General features: G+C 34.1%; 2 non-coding genes across 2 annotated transcripts; both read right to left on the bottom strand.

Annotated features, from left to right (window-relative positions):
* Window positions 1-1,571: 1,571 nt before the first annotated feature.
* On the bottom strand, window positions 1,572-1,692 carry LOC150097714 (U5 spliceosomal RNA). The gene has a single exon (XR_016549763.1). It is a non-coding gene; the product is annotated as a U5 spliceosomal RNA (small nuclear RNA).
* A 2,377-nt stretch (window positions 1,693-4,069) lies between these two features.
* LOC150097713 (U5 spliceosomal RNA) lies at window positions 4,070-4,190 on the bottom strand. Its single transcript, XR_016549759.1, has one exon. It is a non-coding gene; the product is annotated as a U5 spliceosomal RNA (small nuclear RNA).
* Between the last annotated feature and the right edge of the window lie 20,837 nt (window positions 4,191-25,027).

Raw genomic sequence — 25,027 nt, 5'->3', positions numbered from 1 at the left:
AAATAACTGAATATCAATATTTCGAATTTACGCTGACAAGCGTATGACATGCCAGACAAACATAACGGACTCCAGCAAAAAAATCATTGAGATAAATTCAAGGTTTTTTTTTCATTCCATGCTGCCATTTATAAAATTTGGTAATTAATGATGCAGCTAAAATTTCATTTGAAACTGTTAAGTTTTTCGGGGGTAAAACAGGAATTGTACAGTTATTTTACAATATCGGTGAAGCGTTGCGCTATATTAAAAAACAATATTCAAAATTTAAGTTTAAAACCGCTTTTTAGGTGGGAAAGTAGATTTGAAGCAAAATGAACATATTTGAGGCGCGGTATGACAGAATTGTAACATGAGTCTGACTCCATGGAGATTTTTTTTATAATGATGATGATGATGATAACGAGTGTTCGATTGAAGTATATTTCAGTTCTTTGTTACATGGCAAATGTAGCAATAATTCAAATTAAGTCACGAAGGGATTCAAAATGTGACTAACTAAAAAACTCCAGGTTCTGTATTTCATTATAACAAAAAAAAGCATAAAAATAATTAATAAATAAAAAGTTTTTAAGTGTTTAAACCCCTTCACGACTTAAGGGCGACCCTGAATAATGTTAGAGACTAGATTGATTGCAGCAGGGTTTTCCTCCCCTAGTTATTCATCTCACACAACCAGTGAACATAATGCAGTTGACAGACTAAACTATTATTAGTGAGGCAGGTGACGTGGTATGTAAATTGAATATTAAGTAGTCTAAAATAGTGTTTCTTAAACTCCGAAATCCTGCTTAAAAATATTTATTTTTCACTGAACTCTGCTGGAAATTTTTCATAAAAATCCGACGAAGGGAATTATGACAATGAACCCTTACCTCAAAATATTTTAATGGAATATATTATTAGAATAAAAAGAATTTAATATAAATATTTTAATGTCAAATTATATATTACAAATGATAAAGTAGCATGACTGATTAAGAAATGGGTCAATTTAATAGAAATTAGTATTTTCCGCATTCACTGAAGTTTTTTTTTTTCCCCAGAAACTACATCTAATACAAAGAAATTATGAAAGAATTAAACCAAGAATCAGTATAGGAAAAATTAAAAAAATATAAACATAAATAGATGGAACATGTTGAAAAAATGAAAACAAAGATCACCGATCACCGAAACAACTTAAATTACAAACCATTTGGAAAAAGAAACCAGAATGCTCTCTAAAGCAGGGATTCTCAACCTTTTTCAGCTGACAGACTAAGGTTGAGAATCCGTGCTCTAAAGAAATTAGACTTCTAAGGCAGAACAGGCCACTCTGGACGTCTTCTGGCCTAAATCCTTGTAAAAGTTGATAATGAAATCTAATAACATGTCATAAATACGAATACGTGCTGAAAAGTTGTGATAATCACCTCAAAGGAATTAAAGTAAAACCTCCGGTATCCGGTAGGCGTTTTACGAGAACTTCTCAGAGCCCTCTCCTATCTGTATGCGCTGGGAAATCCACAAAATCCGCGAAACAAGAAAAGCGGATGTAGCAGATTATTCTATTTTTATTTTTAAAATAAGTCCCACCAAACGGTGGGACCGCAAAAATTCGCCAATAGGCTCATTGTAATGCTCCCCTCCACGGTAATCTTTAGTAAAAGGCGAAAGATTATCACGACCTATGAAGGGAAACCTGAGCGATTAAAGAAACAAACCCGAACTTGACGGTATAAGATATAACACGATATAAATCATTTATTGGTGTACCAAAATTAAAACGTTTACGTAATTATTTTGAAATATTGAACCATGAATTAGAATAAAAAGAATTTAATATAAATATTTTAATGTCAAATTATATAATATTACAAATAAAGTAACATGACTGATTAAGAAATAGGTCAGTTTAATAAAAATTAGTATTTTCCCCATTCATTGAATTTTCCCTCCAGAAACTACATTTAATACAAAGAAATTATGAAAGAATTAAACCAGGAATAGGAAAAATTAAAAATATATATAAACATAAATAGAACATGTTGAAAAAATGAAAACAGAAAGATTACCAAAACAAGCCTTAAATTACAAACCATTTGGAAAAATAAACCAGGATGTCCTCTAAAGGAATTCAACGATGACTTCTAAGGCCAGAACAGGCCACTCTGGGCTAAATCCTTGAAAAGGTTGATAATGAAATCTAATAACATGTCATAAATGTTATTAGATTTCATTTCAAAGATAAAAATACAAACAATAGATTTAGAAAAATGGGTGACCTATTTCCAAAATCTCTGGACAGATGAGAACAATGAATTAAAATTTTATAAGACAAAGAATGACCTAATGGAAAATATCACAATGTTAGAAATGAAAAATATAATGAAGAAGATGAAAAATAGGAAAACGCCAGGAGAAGACAATATAAATATAGAACTATATTTGTGAAAAATTTAATGAAAGACTTTTGAAATTTTTTTATATGGTTTGGATGTCCGGAAAAACCCCTAACTCTTGGAAAAAAGCACTGGTCATCCCAATCTATAAAAAAGGAAATAAAGACAATTGCAATAATTATAGGGGAATTAGCCTGCTGAATACAGGATATAAAATATATGCAGGAATATTAAAAGAGAAACTAAGCAGCATTGTAGAAAACAAATTACTAGAAGAACAAAATGGCTCCCGAAAAGGCCGATCCTGCATAGATCCAATTTTACTTTAAAATTATTAATAGAAAAGAGAAGAGAATTTCAAAAAGAAACTCATGTGGCGTTTATTGATTATGAAAAAGCTTTTGACAAAATTAGTCGACAAAAATTGTTTAAAATATTAACCAATTTAAACATACCAAACCAACTTTTACAATCTATTCAAGAAATATATACAGGAAATAAAATAGCAGTTAAATTAGAACACACCTCAGAATGGAAAGATATATCAAGAGGAGTACGACAAGGATGTACCCTCTCACCTCTGCTTTTCAATATATATATATAAATGAAATATTAACAATCTGGAAACAGCATAACCCATTTTGTATACAAATGACCCCGCAAATGAAGATAGATACATTACTATTAGCAGATGATCAAATAGTATTAGCTACATCAGAAGAAGACTTACAAATATCATTAAAAGATATCTCAAAGCAATATAATATGACAATATTCAAAGAAAAAACAAAAATAATTGCATTCAAAGGAGAAAACCCAATAAGAAGTAAAATGGTGATAGATAATAAAATACTAGAACAAGTAAACACTTTCAGATACGATCTATCATACGAAGAAGGAAAATACATAGACACTAAAATATCGAACTTTGTCAAAGTAAATGGCATAATAAATAATATATTTAAGCCATCCCTGGTACAAAAACACACTAGAATCAGACTATATAATGTCTTGTCAAAATCAACATACGGAAGCGAAACATGGACCATGAAAAGGAAAGATGAAAAACGAATTCAAACAGCAGAAATGAAGTTCCTCAGAAAAACAGCTGGATATACCAAGTGGGACCACAAAACAAATGAAGAAATCTTACAATCCCTAAAAATCAAACCAATTAATTACTACATAAGACAGTATAAACAAAAATGGCTAGAACATTTAAATCGGATGGACAACAGCAGACTACCAAAAATATTATACAGATACAAAATAAGTGGAAAAAGAAGAATCGGAAGACCAAGAAAGAGATGGCATGAGACCGGAACAGGCCACATGGCCTATATTGCATGTTAGGAAGAAGAAGATTTCATTAGGTGTGCTGAAAAGTTATGAGACGCAAGACACAAATAAACGATGATATAATAATATATATTATAGTTAAATAATAAAGAATAAAGTAACACGCAGATAAACGTTTGTGGCGGAATACACTCCTAATATATATATATATATATATATATATATATAATATATATAATATATATATATATATATATATATATATAATATATATAATATATATAAGTATATAATAAGTGTGACAATTTTGCAGGATGCAGGTATTGGTGTAATTCTTTCCTTAAGTTCAATATTGGTGTAATTCTTTCCTTAAGTTCAAAATAGAAGTCCCACCAAACGGTGGGACCACAAAAATTCGCCAATAGGCTCATTGTAATGCTCCCCTCCACGGTAATCTTTAGTAAAAGGCGAAAGATTATCACGACCTATGAAGGGAAACCTGAGCGATTAAAGAAAAAAAACCGAACTTGACGATATAAGGATAACATGATATAAATAATTTATTGGTGTACTAAAATTAAAACGTTTTCGTAATTATTTTTAAAACCTAACCATAAATTAATATAGAAATGTAAGTCAAGATTTAAGTTACATACTGTTTTTATAAATTATATTAGGTAGTTTACTTTAAATATATAATTTATTTAATAAATATTATGTTGAAGATGTTCTACAGGTATTTGAATAAGAGATACACTAGCCTGATGTGAGGGAAAAATTTCCATACAACATGTAATTTTCCATATAACTGGTAAATTGTGGAGTTATATAATATTAGCCATTTTTCTGTATACACATGTAATTTTTTTTATTAGATTAATATATTAATAGTTGGTAAATTTATGAGAGATGCGCAGCTATACCTTCCGATATCTGTTCATTTGAAATGAACCTAACCATGAATTAATATAGAAATTTAAGTCAAGATTTAAGTTACATACTGTTTTTATAAATTATATTAGGTAGTTTACTTTAAATATATAATTTATTTAATAAATATTATGTTGAAGATGTTCTGCAGACATTTGAATAAGAATCTCATGAATCTCGCTGTATGGCTTTCTTTTAGTAATAGACAATTCAGCTGATCCTAGAGGTAGTCTCCAACAGTAGGGCAACTCGTTGCAAAGGTGGAGAAAGCTACACACCTGCTGAAGTTGCTAAGATTCCATTCACATAACTTTATTACAGTATGTTGTTATAATTGTACTATTTTATTAATAGTTATTGTTGTTAATCTCTTTCTATACCTAATTTATAAATTAAACTTTATCATAGGTATGTATGTATGTATATTGAAAAAATAGTATGTATATATATATATAGGGTTCGGAAATATCTGTGGGGTGTTGGAACGTATCCCCCCCACGGATAAGGTGGGGTGACTACTGTATCTTGGGACCGGGTTGACCGCGGATAACTGAAACCGCAGATAGCGAACCCGCGGATAAAGGTGGGGAGCTACTGTATATAAAATATACAATAGTAATGCACAGGGTAGCCATAAAATAACTTTCCCTCTTTGGAGGCACCTGTACCTAAAACCAATAAACGGAATGAGACCAAATTTTAGATTGAGACTTTTGAAGGCATGGGGAGATGATTTCCCGAAAAAAAATATTTAGTACCAAAAATAGCCGACAGGGGAAATTTTGGCTCTGGCGGAGCCTAAATCAAGCGGATAATTATATTAAATGACCGATAACCCTCTCATTACTGAAATGCTGGCATAAAAGGCACTGTACTGAACGTTCAATGTCTGGCCGTGCTTCATCATGCATAAAAATTATGGAATCCAAACATTGTGATTGCTGCAATGCAAGAATGACAAAATTTTTCAACATTCATCGATAAATCTCTCCAGTAATGGAGCAGCTTACAGGACCTGTAGGGGTAATATGTTCAAAAAAGTATGGTCCTATTATGAAATCGGTTGTGAAGCCACACCACACGGTTACTTTTGGAGAATGCAGTGGTACTTGGGGATGTTCAGATTGCCGAAATTCTGCAGTTGTGAGTGTTGACCAACCCATTCAGATAAAAATGAGCCTATCACCCCACAATATTCACCAAGGCCAGTCATTGTCGACAGTGCCGCGCCGTGCGTAGGAGGCGCCCTTGCGCCGTTTTTCAGCGCCCCCATAAAATAAGTTTCCATGAAAAATTTTTGCGAAAAATTTTATTTTGTGAAAAGTACAAAACAGTTTATACGCATATATAAAAATAAATTTTATTTAACAGTAGTAGAACATTGTAATCACTGAAATTCATAAATAAGAAATTTTTAATAATATAAACATTTTCAAAAATGTTTATTCCTTAATATATAAATACAACAGAATATATATATATATATAAACAAAAATTACTTTTATTTTAATATAAAAAGAAATATTACATAACGAAGATAATTTGGATTCATGCTTTTAACTATATAACAATTAGTATAAATATAGATTTATTTTACATATTTATCCGTCTTGCTTTGGCCGCCACAAAATTTTTAATAATATCTTTAATGTCTAATGAATCCATAATATTATTTTCAATTGATATAATTGATAAATCCGTTAGACGCTCTCCAGACATTGTTGATTGCGAATAATTTTTTATTAGTTTAGTTTTGAAAAACTTCTTTCCCCTGATGCTACGGATATTGGTAATGTTAAATAAATACGCATCACAATCGCAGTATTCGGAAACGTGTCGGTTAATTTATTTTTGGATATATAATTTAAAACATCCTGAGGAGCCTTTTTTTTAATAAAACATTGCAAAGTTTTTAATTCCTCAAATAAGGACATACCATCAATATCGCAATTGTTGGAATCTTGATTGTCGCTCAGTTTAAGTGCAAATCTTTACAATGTTTCATTAAATCTTCATCGCTCCAATCTTTTAATTTGCTAATGTCTCTTATAACTTTAAAGTCTTCGCTATGTTGTTTTAAGAGTATGAATCTTTCCGTGACTGGAATTGTTGTGTCTAAAATCGCGAAGAAAAAAATTATTTTAAAATTTTGTTTAGGATCATGCATTGTCTCATCTGATGCTTTGTAACCAAACATTTTTGTTTTTGTTCTTTTGCGAATGTCTGGAAAAATAGGATCAATATTAAGATTGCTTTCTACTTCTTTTGCAGTTCTAATAATACTTTCAAAATATTGGTCTGTTCGGCGAGTATTTAATTCTTGTATAACATAATCAAGATTTTCTGTAATTTTTCCTATATCAAATGTCGGATTCTGCATTATTTTGCTTGCAACATTTACGAGACTTAAGATTTCGTACCAAACATGAACAGAGCAAATAAATTTAAACGAATAAATCTTTGAAATTAAGTTGTCTGCCTGAACTCTAGAATCGATATCTTTAGTTTCATCTTCTGTAATATCAAAAAGAGCCTGGTAAATTTCCTTGATATTATTTTTAAGTGGCTTTATTGCTTCTACTCTACTTTCCCACCTAGTAGCAGAAAGTGGTTTCAAATTTAAAACGCGAATACCCAACGTTTCACAGATATTGAAAAATAATTATATAATTCCTGTATTACCCCCAAAAAATTTACAATTTCACAGGATATCTTAGCTGCATCATTAACTACCAAATTTAATGAATGAGCAGCATACGGAATAAAAAAAAGCCCTTGAATTTATTTCAAGGATTTTTTTCTACAGTCCATTATGTTTGCCTCGCATATTTGAACCGTTATCATAAGCTTGGCTGCATAAATCCGAAATGTTAATATTCAATAATTTTAAATAATTTTTTATAAATTGAAATAGTCCTTGCCCAGCGGTATCTTCTACAGATTGAAAACCCAAAAAATGTTCATGAATTTCTGCTATATTTGTATCTTTATTTTGATTAACAAATCTAACAACAATAGATAATTGTTCTGTGTGGCTTATATCCGGAGTAGTGTCAAGAATTAATGAATAATATTTCGCTTCTTTAACCATTTCTAAAATTTTTTGTTTTATAACTTCAGAAATTATACGGATGATTTCATTTTGTATTTTATCATAATGAGCAATAATGAGCAATGTTCCTTTTTTGTGATGTTTGGATGCGATGCAAGTGTTCTGCCATTATCGAATCAAATTTAGCAACAGTTTCTACTAACTTTAAAAAATTGCCGTTATCATTTTCAAAAGGTTTTTGTGAAGAACCTCTAAAAGCTATACACTGTCTCGATAAATATTGTATTATGTAGATTAACCGTTCTATAACAGATTTGCAATATTTTTTCGCAGTTTCGTGTAATCTTTGTTGTGCGCAATCAATAGTGCATTTCTTAATCAACGACATTTTAAGTTCGCTGTATTTTGAACAGTTTTTAATGTACGCTGAACTTGTCTCGTGTATTTTTAGTATATGACTCAAATGTTGCCAATCGTTACAACCGTATTCATTAGTAAGTTGGGAATTTTGACTACCAAATATTTTACAATAATAACAGAAAACCGAATTTCGCGATTGTGAATAAACTAAATAACTTCGTAAAAGTTTTTCTCCATTTGCTAAAGTTCGATAATAGTATGAATCGGAAAACTTGCGGCCAGATTCATCTTTGGGAAATTCTTTATTAATTGCTTGACGCGGGCATTGCTCAACTAAACAATCACTAACTTTGGTAGTTATATGATTCGGCCAAGTACCTGGATGATTAACATTAAAATTTGAAGTTTCGTGTTTCGCTGGATCGGAATCCAATATTTCTTCTGCTGCAACTTCTGTAGACGGTCCAGTTTCATTTTCGCATGTAACATTTGTTTCTTCATAGTTACCTTGTGTCCTCTCTTTTTCTGGAGTAGAGCTACATGGAGTACTTGCTTCGTCAGAACTTTCTGTTCTTCGTTTTTTTATGTGGTCCTGAAGTTAAAAATTTATTCAGCGATCCAGCCAGTTTATGTTCCAGTTGTACTCGCTGCAATTGTCTTTTCCTGTTTTGTGCACCAGATAACTTCTTTGGCTTTTTTCCCGACATCTAGGGATTAACACACTTGGTTAGAGTTTAAAATAAGAAGAGCGTTAAAAGTTGTCCACCAAAATAAATAATTTCTGAAATTTTCCCTTCAACTTATTTTTTCACCCCTTAACCGACTATTATTTTTAAGATGAATGGCCCAAGACTGACTATTTTTTTTTTAATTACAGAATTTGATTTTTCAGATGTTTTGAATAATAAATATGCTTATATTTTAGGTATTTTTTGAAAATTAACACGTAGAGATATTAGCCACTGATTGATTTCTCAGTGATATTTATTTAATATTTTTTACATTCTGGTAATTGTTTAATAATTAAGAAATTTCTAGAATATTAAAATTATTTATTAAAGAAATCAGTAAAAGGACCCCAACCCCAATGTCTTCCAATCAGAACAAGAACAAATATATGGATAAATCTCTTATTGAAAATTATTTATCTTCTAGACGTCTACCAATAAAAATCTTTTGTTTTCAAAATAAGATAATTAACTAAAATTAAACAATTTAACTGATTTTCAAACTTTGCAAAAATATAATAGATGTACTTACTTTTATTATTATTATTATTATTATTATTATTATTATTATTGTTCCGGGAAACTCCAAGGAGTCGTCAGACTCATCGAGGGAGGCCCTAACATCATGTCTGGAACAACTATTCAGCATTCACACAGTATCTATCATATCTTGCCTTGAACTCATTCACGGTCGTAGCACCCACAACAGACTCTGGAAGCTTATTCCACTCATTCACCACTCTCCAAGTAAAAAACCTAGCATTAACACCCTTGTCAACCACGCTCTTGCCCAGCTTCCATGCATGGCCCCTAGTCCTCCCACCACCAGTCATATTTTCAAAAATATCTTCTGGATCAATCTTATAAAAACCCTTCAGTAATTTGAATGTCTCAATCATATCACCCCTCCTTCGCCTATCGTCCAATTTCTGCAACCCACAAATCCTCAACCTATTCTCATAAGGTTCATTCCACAGACCTGCTATCATCTTGGTCACTCGTCTCTGGACCCTCTCCACTTCCTCCCCATCACGAAGAAACCCTGGTGCCCATAACTGGGCACAGAAGTCCAGATAGGGTCTTATCAAGGCTCGATACAGAGGAACAACAACTTGTTTTTCTCTGCATGTTAAAGTATTTTTCATAAGCCAAGTGATTTGGTGAGCTGTTTTAGTCACTTTTGCAATGTGCCCCCTAAACTTCAACTCCCTATCCACCAGCACTCCCAAATCCCTGGCCTCATCAATCTCCTGGAGTACGGTTCCACCAATGCGATATACTGCTGCTGTTCTTTTCACCCCAAAGTACACAACCTTACACTTTGCCACATTAAACTGACATCCATTTTTCCTAGCCCACTCCACCAAACTATCCAAATCATCCTGTAAAATTTTGACATCCTGTGCACTCACAATTGCTCTACCCAACTTTGCATCATCAGCAAACAAGTGAACACTTCCTCTCAAATCCTTTCCAATATCATTGATGAACAAATTGAAGAGCAGTGGTCCAAGAACAGAGCCCTGCAGCACTCCACTAGTCACAAGCCGTCTTTTTGACTCCACTCCTGAATAAACCACTCTCTGGTATCTCTCCTTCAACCACTCTCCTATCCATCTTACCAACCCTATATCTATCCCCATCTGCTCCAGTTTACTGATTAGGGTTCCATGTGGTATCCTGTCAAAGGCCTTGGCAAGGTCCAGTAGTATCACTGTAAACCCATTATCCCTATCCAGTTCAGCCGTCACTGTGTTATAAAACATGAGCAAGTTACTGAGGCATGATCTACCCTTCACAAAACCATGTTGTCCCCCATACAATATCCCATTTTCATATATCCAATCCTGTATTCTTTTCTTGACTAATTTCTCTAAGACCTTGACAATGATTCCTGATATGCTAATCGGTCGGTAATTTACAGCAGCAGTCTTGGAACCACCTTTATGCTGTGGAACTATTTTCCCCTCCTTCCACCCGCTCGGGACTAACCCAGACCCGAGACTCAAATTAAACAAAATGGTCAAGGGTACTGACAATTCTTTAGCTGCTTTTCATACTACACGAGCTGGTATACCATCCAATCCCACAGATGTATTGACATTGAGGTTATGCAATAGACTACTCACCTCCACTTCATTCACCACAATTCCCGTATAATCTACTGGTTTATTCGTTTCTGTAATGTCACCACCTGGATGATATATTCTTGCAAAGTGCTCACTCAGTAACTCAGCTATCTCAACTGATTCAGTTACCTCCCTACCATCGGCATTCTTTAAAATCAATCTGCCATGTACATTTTTCCTTTTACTTGCTACATATCTAAAAAACTGTTTAGGATTCTCTTTAGCCTGCATGGCCAATGTTCTTTTGTAATCCTTTTTTTTGCTTTTCTCACCACACTAGTCACCCTTCTGGCCTGTGCTTTATACCGTTCATGTGCCTGCTGGTCACCTTTCTCCTTAAATTCCCTCCATAGTTGTTTCTTTTTTTGCAGCTCAAGCTTAATGGTGTTATTCATCCATTTAACCCCTACTTGATTTATTATTCGGACTCTAGGTATACAGTCAGCCATTGCTTCATGCAAGCACTTCTTAACTACTTTTCGTGAATAATAATCCAAATTCACAAAAAAATTACTAAACAACTGTAAAAATATTGTTGTAGCTATAAGAAGTCTAAATATTTTTATATAAAGTTTACCAAGGTCAAGCCCAGTAAAAATTGTGACTTGTAAATAGATGTATGTTATATGTAAATAATCCCAATGGGAATTTGTAATGTGCTCTATGCCAAATAAGGGAATGTTCTAGAAGGTGTAGTATTAAGGCAATACTTGCCAATAATAAACAGTATAATTTTAGAGCTTTGTAAAGACGTCAAACTTTGTGCATGTTTTAGATGGGAAGCTCAAGGTCAGTGCTAGGTGGACCGACAAAAGCTTCAAACGAATGTCCGCTGCCAGAACGAATGGGATTTAGGGAGTGTAGGAGAAAAACAAAGGAAGGGTCATTCTGAGAAAAGGATCAAGGGATTTCACCGAAATGTTCGGGGTTCACATATCTCTGCACAAGGATTTGGAAGTGACCAAATTAAAGATGTGGGCGAAAAGATCGCATCATCGATTCGAGAAATTTTCGTCAGGGATCCAGAGGTCGTGATCGAGAAGTCGCCGATGGTTGTCCGGCAGATGTAAGCCATCGAGGATGCGATGACTGGAGAAATCATGCCAATGATCTGAAAGAAAGATGACGAGGAGCCGATCCACCAGGCAAAACTGATAATTGATGACGAATTGATGAGTCTTCGCTGGGAGCTGTTGTCAGAGGGAAGAATTGCTCCGTTAATCCAACGCGCATGCAAGCATTCCACAAGCTGATAATCTTCGCCCGAAGTGCGGCAGGACAGAGTATCCTAGAACCATCAGTAGAACCAACACGCGTAAAGAGGGATTGAAAAACCTGACACGGAATGGAAGTCCAGTTCGAAGCCAAGTACACAGAGGATAGCAGCTATAAAGTGAGTTGACCTGTTTGTTGAATTTCCTTGAGCTTTTAAGAGAACTTATTAATGGACTGTAAGTAGAGGCTGATCTACATAGGCAAATCTAACAGTTAAAGATTATAAAGTAACTAAGTGTCAGGAATTTGTAGGTTGAAATAAGTCCTAGTGTAACTGTTTGCTGAATTGGTGAAACTTGCCTATAGAATATTCCCAGCATAGAAAGAAAGGAAAGAGAAATTGTGTGTAAAAGATATTGTTTATGTGTTCGATGAGTAAGAGTTAACATTTAAGTAATAAGTACCATTGCTCAGTATAAATGATTTATGTGATATTAAGAAAATTAGTTAAATATGTGATATGATTTGTGTGAGAAAATGCAGGAACTTAACTAGTCTATTTATGCAGATTAGAATTGTGATGTTTCTTTTTATTATTGAAAATGCAGTGTAAAATTTGTCTTATGTGAATTAAAATTTTGTTGTTTAAGCATTTAATAGAGTGTTGCCTGGTATTTTAATTCTTTGATGCACTGTTCTAAAAAAAACAACCGAGCTTGTGAGTGGGGAAGATAGGTAATTAATACGAGAATTAGATAAAGGGATAGCCACGACTGTATATAAGAGTAAGGAATGATATCTACCGAAAGTAGTAATATTTAATGCCATAAAAGGATTTCCTGAGGCACAGTCACTAATTCAAATAAATATCTAGAGAACCTTGGTATAATAAAAATAGGAATTCTGGAGGTAGAAATAAGGAACAGGAGGATATGAGTTTAAAGTTAATAGAGTTGTATAAGGGAAAGAGACAAGTTAAAGATTTGGGTATTGACAATAAAATATATAAGAGATAAAAGAGAGAGAAAAGAAATAGATTAGAGAGTAATAAGAGATATAAAGAAATAGATTAGAGAGTAATAAGAGATATAAAGAAATAAGATAAAGTAAAATATAGAAAAACCCTAAGATATTACAATGGCACAGTAATGACAGGATATTAATAAAATAAAGGATATCAAAATAGATTAAAAACACTTTAGTTTACACAACCATAAATATATTTTATAAAACAAAAGGCAACTGCACAGTAACACTGTTAGTGTAACGCACAAAATGAAATGATTCAAATATACACCAAAAATTATTAAGAAAGCCATCTAAAGGGTTTTATAGCTCATGAATAACCTATGTTTATTAATTTAATTCGAGCCACGTCAGCCTGATGCGCCGATAGTCTATCCCGCATATACACAGGATTTTTAGCTAAGGTCCCTCAGCTGATTAATATGTTTATAATTTATAAACTATTATCTTTAAAATTTTATTTGTCTATCAAAAATCTAAAAATAAGTACACACTTAAATTCAAAGTCAAATTGTCCAAAGTCACTTAAACAGAATACACAATACACTCAATATGTTTCACATTCAAAATTGAAATGACTCTGAAAAAAATGTAAGTGCGTGTTTGGATAGACGCGATTTCATCTATTGAAATTCGAAGCGGAATTTAAGAAAACGAACATGGTAATGTACATCTATGTTTTTTCAGACTAAATATTTTTGGATAGATCAGTGTTTTTGAAACTTCAGATATCTGTGTACCCTTCTTTAATTTTCATTATTAACAAGTACCTTTTCAAAATACCCTTATCAAAATAATAATAATAATAAATAAAAATATATTTCATTGTAACTGTGTTTTATTTGAATTTAGATGTACATTTATTAATATTATTATTATTCCTGATACCTCCAAGGAGTCCGAAGACTCATCGTGGGAGGACATCTACAACTGTCTCTGCACCTAACCTCTACTACGAATCATCTCTATCAACGCCATCTGCCGCCCACCTCCAACACCACCACAACTAGTAATTTTTGTCTGTAAATTGCGTGTGTTCTGAAGGGCCGATTTGTATGTATGCGGGATGAAAAACCCGAGTTTCTGGGAGAAAAAACCCTGCTACCTCCGTATGAGATCGGCTAACTCACCTTCGATTGAAATCGACCAGATAAAGATTCCTCCCGTCGCGACGAGAATCGAACTTAGGCCTATTCCAATCGAAGGGCGCAATGTACCGTCGTTCTTCCAATTGCGCTACGGAGGCGCAATTTAAACAAAAAAAACATGATTTATTTTTAATAGAACAAAATTTATAAAGATAGTAATAATTTTTACTTAATATAAATAATTTATCATCAATGAGAGGAGTGAAATTGCTTATTTCTATATATCTGCTATATTGCTCTCTTTTGTGCGTTTTACAAATCCAGTCTTTAACCAATGATCCATACTTAACAATTTGAAAACTAAAAAAATTACCGTATTTACTCGACTATAAATCGCACCTTTTCCCAAAATTAAAGCTAAAAAATTGTGCTGCGAGATATATGTGGGGATTTTCGCAAACTAAAGTTTTCAGAAAAAAAAAAAAAAACGGAAAATTGGTATGACTTACCAAGAATCTTCTATTTTCCATCACTTCTGTCCTCAAGAGCAGTTTCCTTGTGTGCGATTAGTTATTTACCCAAATAGAGTCATCTTCTTTCCCATTATATCAAGCAAAAATTACCAGTAATTTAAGGCTTGAGAAACGTAATGAACAATCCTTGACAAATTACTAATGAGAAGTGAAAGATGAGCGCTATTGTAGGCCAGTATAATAGAGAAAAAAGCCACTATTAAGAGGTGCATATGATTGGTGCGGTATTAACAAAAGATCGAGCTACCCAAACAAAACAAGCTGACAATTGAATTGAAATGCTAATTCTCTTAAACCGATTTCCATAATATCTGAAATGCATTCACTATATATATTTCTTAGTTTTAACACGTTCATGACGGGGTAGTGTAAAGCAAAACCATATGTTGCACCTGCTATATATAGCAGTTTCTGTTGGAGGGAAGATGCCATTCATTAGTTAGTGTTTGTATTTCCAGTTGTCTGTAATTGCACTATTTGTTGAGAAATATATTACACAGTCTGCAAATGATGTCTGTGAACCTTATCCAGTGACATGATAAAACTAATTGGTTTTAGTGTTTCTGCAGTATAATGGCTGTTGGGGATAGCGTATTGTTTATTGCAGGGAGAATTATCGCTCAAATGTGAAATTCGGGGAGATAGAAACGCGCAGTTTGAGTAGGAGAATTAATGCATAATATAATTTAATAGATATATATTTATATATAGACTGTAAAAGTTTATGAAATTCACATCGTATGATACTTTATGGGTTGTTTCCTTAAGTATCTAATAAGTGGGTTCGAAAATGTTTAGTTTTAGTATGTATGACTGTAATTTTTTTATTAATAAAATATAATAAGCAGATATTTAACTGTCAATGGGAAATGGCACCTTTTTATTTGTTAACTAAACGCTGTATTTTTGTAAAATATCTTGTTGCCGTAATACGGATGAGCGAGCGCCCTTATTAAGCAGCGCCATGAGCATGGCTGCCTCTATGCTACATCCTGTCGACGGTACTGGGCAAAGCACAGCGTAAGAATGAATTCGCGGTCTGTCTTAAACTAACAATTTCCACTAAAAATATAATAAACAATCAAGAATATTTCTAAAATTTTCGCTGAGTCGATGCTTACTCTGTGAAATAAAATCTGTGGTAATATTGATAACGTTTCACTTCAAATGATATAATTCAAGAATAAAAAAATTTATATTTTTTAAAATTATTTCCTGTGGTGAAATGGCGCCCCTATCTTCAAGCGCCCTTGTGCGGCACACAATCTGCACAACTCGGCCCTGATTGTCGACCTTCATTCAGGCAAAAAACATTAGCACGAAGGGTCATGCGCTTATCATAATCTGTGGTAGATTAGTGTTTGCACATGACTGAACTTATATGGATAGAAGTGAAGCATTTTCCGTAAGATTTTCCAGACTGTACCATAGGCCTTATCTTGTTTGCGAGCTATGGCATGAGTGCTTGGATCAGTACTGGTCCCTGTGTCGCCGAACACTGCAGTAGCAACATCTGTTACTGTCTCTTCTTGCACTGCTTTCCATCCTCTGCCAGGTCTAACTCCTAGTGATCCAGTTTCTGCAAGCTTCTTAATCATAGCTCTCAGTGCTACAGCTGACATAGGACCTGTACACAGGTTATGAAGCCTTCTAAATTTCTAAAGGGCCGCTACAGCATTGCACTGTTTAAGGTAAAGCAAATTAACAAGTAAAGCATGCTGAGGCAAGGTAGGACACATATTGAGCACAATTGGTCAGTCATTCGAATAACCGCTTGACCCAATAAATTTTTACCGAGAATTGGTAGCGTTGCTGTCACGTACGCACAGTAAAATTTGCATAATCCTTTTTATCTGTGTTTACTGCCGATATTTGATTGCTTTCGGCTCTCCCAGCGCCATGATTTCCCCTATCGGCAAGTTTTGGTATTAAATCTTTTTTTCGCGGAATTCATCTCCCCATGCCTTCGAAAGTCTCAATATAAAATGTGGTCTCATTCCGTGTATTAGTTTTAGCTACAGATACCTCCAAAGAAGGAAAGTTAATTTATGACCACCCTGTACATAAATATATAAATATATACAACAATAATATAGATTGAATATAAAAACAATACAGGAATACCTTGTATAGCGTGGTTTTGAACAACGCGGGTTTTGGTCTAACGCGGTTTTTATTATTACATACACTAACATTGTCAACACTGACCGGCGACTCCCGGGCGCCACAAGTGACAGTCGAGAGCCACGTTTATGCAGTAGTTATTCGATTGGCTCTCACGTAGACACGTTCTTTCCCCGCGGCATTTTATTATTTATGTTAATATTAGTATTTAATATTTTTTTTATTATTTAAGTACGAGTGAAAAGAGACGAAACAAACAAGACACTGTTGGAGTAACAAAAAAAATGCAAGTGGTTGACATTAGAGAAGAAACTTGAAATTATGAAATGTCACAAGAATGGCGCTTCATTTGCTAAAATAACACTTGAGAATTCAATGAATGAGTCATCTGTACGAACAATTATTCAGAGCAAAGAAAAGATTAAACAACATGGAATGAGCACCGCTTCTTATATGTCAAAAGTGATCACGAGAAATCGATCTTCTACAATGGAAAATATGGAACGCCTTGTAATGATCTGGATTGAAGATTGTAATCAGCAAAAAGAATCCTTTGAGTCAAATGATAATCCAGGCAAACGCAACAAGTCTATATGACAAAATAAAAGAAAATGAAAACGAAATGAAGGAGGTACAACCAGTGAAACTTTTATAGCAAGTCGTGGGTGGTTCTACAGTTTCAAAAAGTGTACGGGACTCCATAACGTAAGAATCCAAGGTGAAAACGTAAGTGCTGACACTAAAACTGCAGAATTATTTCCCAATGAATTGAAGGAGCTTATTGAGAAGGAAGGCTACACAGATGATCAAATTTTTAACGCTGACAAGACTGGCTTGTTCTGGTAAAGAATGCCATCGCGCACATTTCTAGCAGAGAAGGAAAAAACACAAGCTGGGTATAAAGTGTCAAAAGACCGATTGACACTTTTACTAGGAGGTAATGCATCAGGTATTTAAAATTGAAGCCACTGCTAGTGTACAGAGCGGAAAACCCAAGAGCTCTTAAGGGCTTTACAAAGAACAATTTACCTGTACATTGGCTTTCGAATAAAATAGCGTAGGCGACTCGTTCATTTTTCGAAGACTGGTTTAAAACTTGTTTTTGCCCTGAAGTTAAAAGCTATTGTAAAACGAATTCCTTTTAAAAATTTTCTTTTATTAGACAATACGCCAGGCCATCCAACTCTATTGACTGACTTAGATGAAAATGTCAAGATTCATTTTTTTCCCTCCAAACACAACATCAATTCTGCAGCCGATGGATCAAGGCATTACTCCATTTTCAAGGCTTGCTATTTAAGACGAACTTTTGCTCAAGCTATTAAAGCTGCAGCAGAAGAAGATTCTTGGACTTTGAGTGAATTTTGGAAGAAATTTAACAAAAGATGTCATTCAAAATATTTATGAATCTTGGCAAGATATGACTCAAAGCAACATGAGAGCCATATGGCATAATATCTTGCCACATTGTTCAAAGGACTTTGTTGCTTTTGTAACATAGAAATCTCAACAGAAATTGTGCAGATGGGCAAAGATCTTGGTTTTACAAATTTCGATTGTAACAATGTGAACGAATGTATTGATTCTCATTCAAATGATCTGGATGATGAAATCCTTTTGAAGTTGGAACAACAACGAGCCTATGAAGAAGAAGACGAAGATGACCCCCACTAATGTCATGGTTGAAGAATTTTCCTTTGCTGACCTTTCAACTTTTGTGAGAAAAATCGACGAAGCTTCCGACTTTCTCATAAATGCCGACCCGAATTTGGAAAGAAGCATCAAAGTGAGACAAAGTCTCAATAATGCCATCAAATGCTACAGAGATCTAGTACTTGAAGAGGCAAAGAAGACAAGGATGGTTCAAAAAGACTACTTTAGTAAAAAGTAAATTACTGTACGCTAAAATTGAAGCAATATTTGTTTTGTTTTCTACAACTTTTATATCAGATTAAAAGGATTTTATTTGTTATTCAGTTAATAAAAATAATATATATTTTTCTTTTTTTTAAAGATTTTTATTATCCAAAATTTTTGTAATAAACAAATTAAATTGAAAACCTTTATATAACTAGACCTCGAACAACGCGGTTTTGCATAGCGCGGACTCTTCTTGGAACCAATTAACCGCGCTATACAAGATATTCCTGTATTGCATTCTAATGTTGTAATATAGCATAACAGAAATTTCGTTCATGATAATAAATTTAATATAAGGAAATTTACGTTTTTTTATTCAACACACCTGATCAAAATTCAAAAATTCGAATTATATTTGAGATTTAATGAGAATATTACAGAATTTTCCAGTATTTCCTGCTAATAAATATCGGAGATATTTATTAAAGTATAATTTAATTTATATTCAGATGTACATTGTTCAATTTCCTAAGTGATTTAAAAATGCATAACCAACGTATAAGCCTGTCTACGAGAATTTCCAGCGTTTCCAGCATATTCAAAAATATACTGTACAATAACTGGGCATTTGCTCAAACTGAAAAGCACTCACAACTGACTCTGGTAACGTATTCTAATCTGAAAAATGTGTATGGGGATGATATTGTTGACCCCGAGGCAGGCACATTAAGAGTGCTAAAATCGAAGTCAGAGACAAGCATCGAAGTGACCAACCAGCGAACGATATACAAGAGCCATAACGACAATGTGCTGATGAAGATGGGTCATTGCATCACCACTTGTGAAATATGCAGGACAGTCGGTATTGAAAGTGATGATCATCATCAACAACCTCAGCCACAACAAGGGTTCAATGTTTCCTAAAAATTGCCTAGCAACGAACCCGAAAGTCATGCTGAACTTCTCCTCAGTGCCATGGAAGATGAAATAGAAGGAAACTCCCCTTTATCCTCCAAAGAATAAGGGAAACATTTCTGAAATAGTCACAGGAGACAAAATATGGTCTCACCTTTTACGGGGATCAGTATACAGCATCTCACTCAGCAGTGGTTGAAGTGTACAGAAAATGATGGAAATGTTGGCTAAAAATGACAGCATGCTCTTGAAATAAGGAAGATTAATTCATGTAAAAGCGCATCTGCTTTCCCTTAGAGGTTATCTATTGCCTTTCTTTGGAAATGTCTCACATCATATTTTGCTCGAGTATAACTTGAGGGGACACATCGCCAAAATTGTGAAGACAACACAAAGACTTCTGGGAATGATGTGGAGGACACTGACCTGATAATAAAATATCAGGTGTTTCCTGTCTAAAGTCTAAAACTAAATATAAGTGGCGTTCCCATGTTGCATCATTATAAATCTGAACTAATACGTTTGTTTTACCTGGAAATACTTGGGAAACTAAATGAGAAAACTGTAAAGAGTCTTGGGGATTTTTAAAAGCGATAACATAATGGCTATTGAGAGAAATTGTACGAAAATGTGTACCTTTACAGAATAAATTTTGTGTCAGTAGAACGACACTGAGGTTACGGTGATGTGAAACTTTTATGAAAACATCAGCTATTTCCGTGCAGTCCTTAACCTGGTAAACCAAATCATTGATTATGAGTAAATTTCTCACATTAGAATCAAATTCAGGTAATTTCAAACCATTCACGAATTCCATGTTGGTAAATTTTTTAAATTTATCCTGATTTTTATTGTAACAGTAAATGATTTGCTCTGGTAGTGGTGGTTTGATTAGTTGATTACAATGTTCTATGAGAGAAAACATGAATGTTGTTTTTCCTGACTGAGTAGCTCCCAAAATAATGCATGTGAATGGATGTATGAACATATCGAAAATGATAACATAATTAGACTGTGATTATTTTTATATAATCAGAGATAATGTAAAAACAAATAGCTTGTTTTTAATATCAAAAAATCCCCCATCAAGATTTTTTTTTTTATCACAGTCACCATGTAATCATGCCAAGACGAATTTTTAATTTTTAAATTCTAGTAAAGAAATAAAAAGCTATTGTGGAATAATAGTAACAATAACAGTGATATGAAAACTGCACAACAGAAGGGCGACACTGCAAATTAACGTGTTTGGAAACAATCATGGATTTTTATCTACCAGGTAGAATGTTGTTTAGTTTTCTGTCCCATAGATGGCATCTCTTGCTTATGGGGTATGTGAGTGTAAGGAATTATCCTTTAAAATACCCATAGGGAAAATTGCATGTGTATGTTGACACTATGCACTTTGCAAAAGTGTATCCAAATCTTTTTGTTATGGAGGTCGTTTTGAGTTGACAGCTCCATGGACATTATCTCTATGGACAGAAAATGGTAAAGGAATTTGGATGTTTTGTGGCTCATCCCTTACTGTTGCTATCATATATTCCAGATTAAATCAGTGGTTGCACGAGAATTTAAAGTAATGCCTTTGCATTTGGTCACAGTCTTACCTCCCGCCCCCCCCACGGTCTGTAGGAATAAGATTTGGGCCTGTGGTAACAAACTCAACTATAAAGTCTCCATCGAGTTCGTCGCCTAGCTCCCCAAGGTAGTGTACAGTGAGTATCTGCCTGGTTTTCACTGAAAATGACAGAATCGGTATCTGTATATAAAAGCCATCTTTGCAAAGGTTTCATGACCTCATATAACTTTATTCTACCATAGGCAGCTACAAAGGAGGAGATGACAGCATTCCCTTTTCTATTTTCAGGCTCGGTGCCTTCAATAGGAGAGTAGGCAACCATCATTTGCTCTTCTGAAACTAACCTGGCATCTTGGATAACTTTACTGTTATCTAAAAAAAGTTCTATGAGGTCTTTATAAGAGGAAATCACCTGGGTCTGAGTTCTTAACATTCTCATACCAAGCCTTCCCCATAGGGAATTCAAACAAAGCTTAGCAAGTGAACGTTTACCAGGATTTTTACTAATGTGTTCACTATTTAACATAACACCTTCCCTCAGCAAAAATTCATCCAGATAAGACTGTCGGTTTTGACCTTCAGGCCATCCAGATGCTTCCTGTTTCAGCTTCAGAAAGGTATCAATGTAGTGAGCAAAGAAGTTTTCTTCCCCTTCAAATTTTTGAGAAAAATGCCACACCTCGTAAAATTCTATAACTTTATAATAGCGAGCATGTGCTGAATCAAATTCTGGATTGCACCAATAACCGTAAATGATCGGTTCATATGAGAGCATAATGGGGCCATTTTCGAAGCACACTTTCCACATGGGGGGGGGGATTAATTTTTCGTTAACTGTGATGGGCAAAACCGGTAAAAAGAGATCGGTAGGTGCTTCCACTTTTGCATGGCAAATACCAAAGTATACCCCAGGAGAATAGTCGAAATTTTCGATAATAACTTCTGGATGCCCCATAGGAAATACCTGGTATTTCATTACCCATGGATAAAGGCTATTGAAGTCCAAATAGCTTCCCTTTCTGACTGAATTTTATGATACTTTTTGTAGCAGTCGGTTCTGCCACCATGTAGAGCACTATGAGGTAAAATGGGATCTGGAATATTAAGAGCAGCAATAAAGTTTTTCAAGGCTGTGTTTTCAGAAATTTCTGCATTAAATTGTCATTCCCAAATTGAGATAACGTCGAATCCTTGGCTACGAAAATAGTTTTTGCAATCCTTCATTGCTCAAAAAGGGAAATCGTGTGTGTTTCTGTATGGTTGGAATGTACTTGGTGTATAGCAATTTTGATACCCATGGAAGAAGCCTCCGTAATATTCATAAATTAAGCTTCCACATTTCCCATCGACAAAATAATGTCCAAAAAAAAAGAGCATTTCTCCAAAACTTTTTGAAACCTAACACATTGGTCATACTTCCTTCTCGGGGTTACATAGGGGCAAACGTGCAAAGTCGAAAGGCTTTGGCTTGGCTCAAATGGCAAGAACAACAGAACAACATAACCATACAACAGGCACGTTCTGTTGGACCTTATTTTGTCGATGTCATGGAGAAAGGGATCAATCTGGGAGAGCTGTATGAAGAGAGTGTGAAAAGTGTTGCAAACTATCATGCAAAACACACACGTCATCTTTCGTATAAGCTAAAAGTTCCGCTTTCAAGCAGTATTCACTGTCTAGCCAATTTTTGTACCAAGTCTCTAACTCTGTACGAGTTTCTTTGTTCATAAATTCTGGCTGGAAATATGATTTTTCCGGGATGACTCTGCGATAATCCAGAGAATCGGATGTGTGAAAGTTATGAGGAAAGAAACCCTTACGAACTTCTGGGAGATCGAACATGGGTGGTAGTTTCCTCAGACCCACACTAATGTAGAAAAAACTAATCAAGAAATATGACGTTTAAAGGATCATAATAGATTGCAAGTATCTTCAATCTGTCAAACACTACACGGGGGTTGGAAATTTTTTTGAAAAGGATATTCCAAAATAAAATACCCGTCAAAACCACGAAAACTGTGTGCAATCACATGAATATTTTTGTATTTTGGTTTGACAGTCCGAATGATCTTACCATCTCGATCCCTTTTCATGATATTCTTGATAGAGAACAACTCGTCTAGGAACTGACCCACATAGTTTTCACCCTAGAATTCATGTTCCTGACTACCAAATCAACTATACATAAAACTGGTACATGACGATTATTTTTAGCAATAGTTTCTGTGTCAAAAAAATCATAGAAACCTGCTTATTTGAGACCTCCAATTTTGCACAAATCACATCTGCATTGAGTATTCTAATTTGCAGTGGCGGCAGTAGTTTTCAGGTGGACAGATGTGGCTTTTATCTGTAGAGAAAGTAGTCAAACACTGTCCACAATGATGGAATTTTGAACAAATATTATTTTGTATGTGCAAATTCAAACGACCTCGCCTACTCCCTATATGGGAACAAAAAGGCGTTAGCTGATTTTTTATTTTTTTTTCATCAACGATCCTATACAATTCTCTTATTTTGTATAATAAAAATAAAAAATAATAAAAATCCATCTTGTAGCACTTAGGAGGCGAAGGACGCTAGCAGCACTGTGTTTACCACAGTCAAAAACGCAGTCAACCATATGCACGTCATAGTGAGATGCGAGCTATTAGCCTAATGCGGCACTCTCCATCACGCAGTTCCACTGTTGTTTATATGCTGTTTGCGCCAGTAGTAGTGTTTTCTTAGTGCTTATCATGTTTACTCCATCGCTTTAAATATTTGGACATTACAATTAAAGGATTTAATTGTAATGTCCAAAAATTGTAAATCCATTTTTACAATTAAAATAAAATCCAAAGAAATGGATTTTATTTTTAAATAATTTTGAATTATACTAAACTGTATAATTTTATCGATAATAAACGATATTTTTTCATGAAACAAAACAAGAAGAATATATTTTATTTTTAAGTAATTTTGAAGTACACAAACTATAATTTTATTGATAATAAATGGTATTTTTTTAGATTTAATTTTTTTAATTTTTACCATAATTTTGATATTTTATCCAAACACATATACACTGTACTTACAGTGTGTATGTATATTTTGAAAGTTGCAGCATCCTCACGATTTCAAGCTACGATCCACCACTGGTAATAAAACTTTTTTTTTTATCATCTTACTTTTTCATGAATAAAGAATATTACATACCCCCGATCCGTTTTTGCCAACCCAATGTCCCATTTTTGTCTCAAGGAAATATGGTCAGCCTGTTTATCCATTTTTGGATTTTTAATTAAATTTTTATTTTTGTTTTATTTTATTTTATTTTTGTGAGATTGTGGCATAATTCATCCTTCTTCTCAATGGAAAAATCCTTTCAAATTTTGCTAAGCTGAGAAATATTATCATCGCAGACCCGATTGAACCAATGCACTATGGAACACATGGCAGGCCAGATGTATTAGATATAGCCATATTCAAAAACAGATATAGCCATATTCAAAAACACATCTCATCAATTCCAGCTGCAAGTAGTTAACGACCTCAGTTCGGACCACAACCCAGTACTTCTAAAACTGGGAGAGGATCCGGAACTTATTCACAGTCAGTCATTTACTAATTTCACAAAATTCAAGGCTACAATCAACACTATCATGGATTCAGTGCCGAATATCTCCACTTGTGAAGAAATTGACGCAGCAGTCAACAACCTGGTAAGAAAAATTCAAACTAGCTTAACTGCAGCCTCTTCTATCTCCACTCCAGCTCAAGTAAACCTACTTCCAGAAGAAATCCTTGCTTTAATCAAAAA

Source organism: Typopeltis vanoorti, chromosome 17 (genome assembly GCF_054136105.1).
Source record: "Typopeltis vanoorti isolate ZY-2024b chromosome 17, IOZ_Tvanoo_1.0, whole genome shotgun sequence".
In the NCBI taxonomy this organism is placed as follows: domain Eukaryota; kingdom Metazoa; phylum Arthropoda; class Arachnida; order Uropygi; family Thelyphonidae; genus Typopeltis; species Typopeltis vanoorti.
The sequence above is the reverse complement of the archived record's forward strand: the minus strand, read 5'-3'. Positions and strand labels throughout refer to the sequence as shown.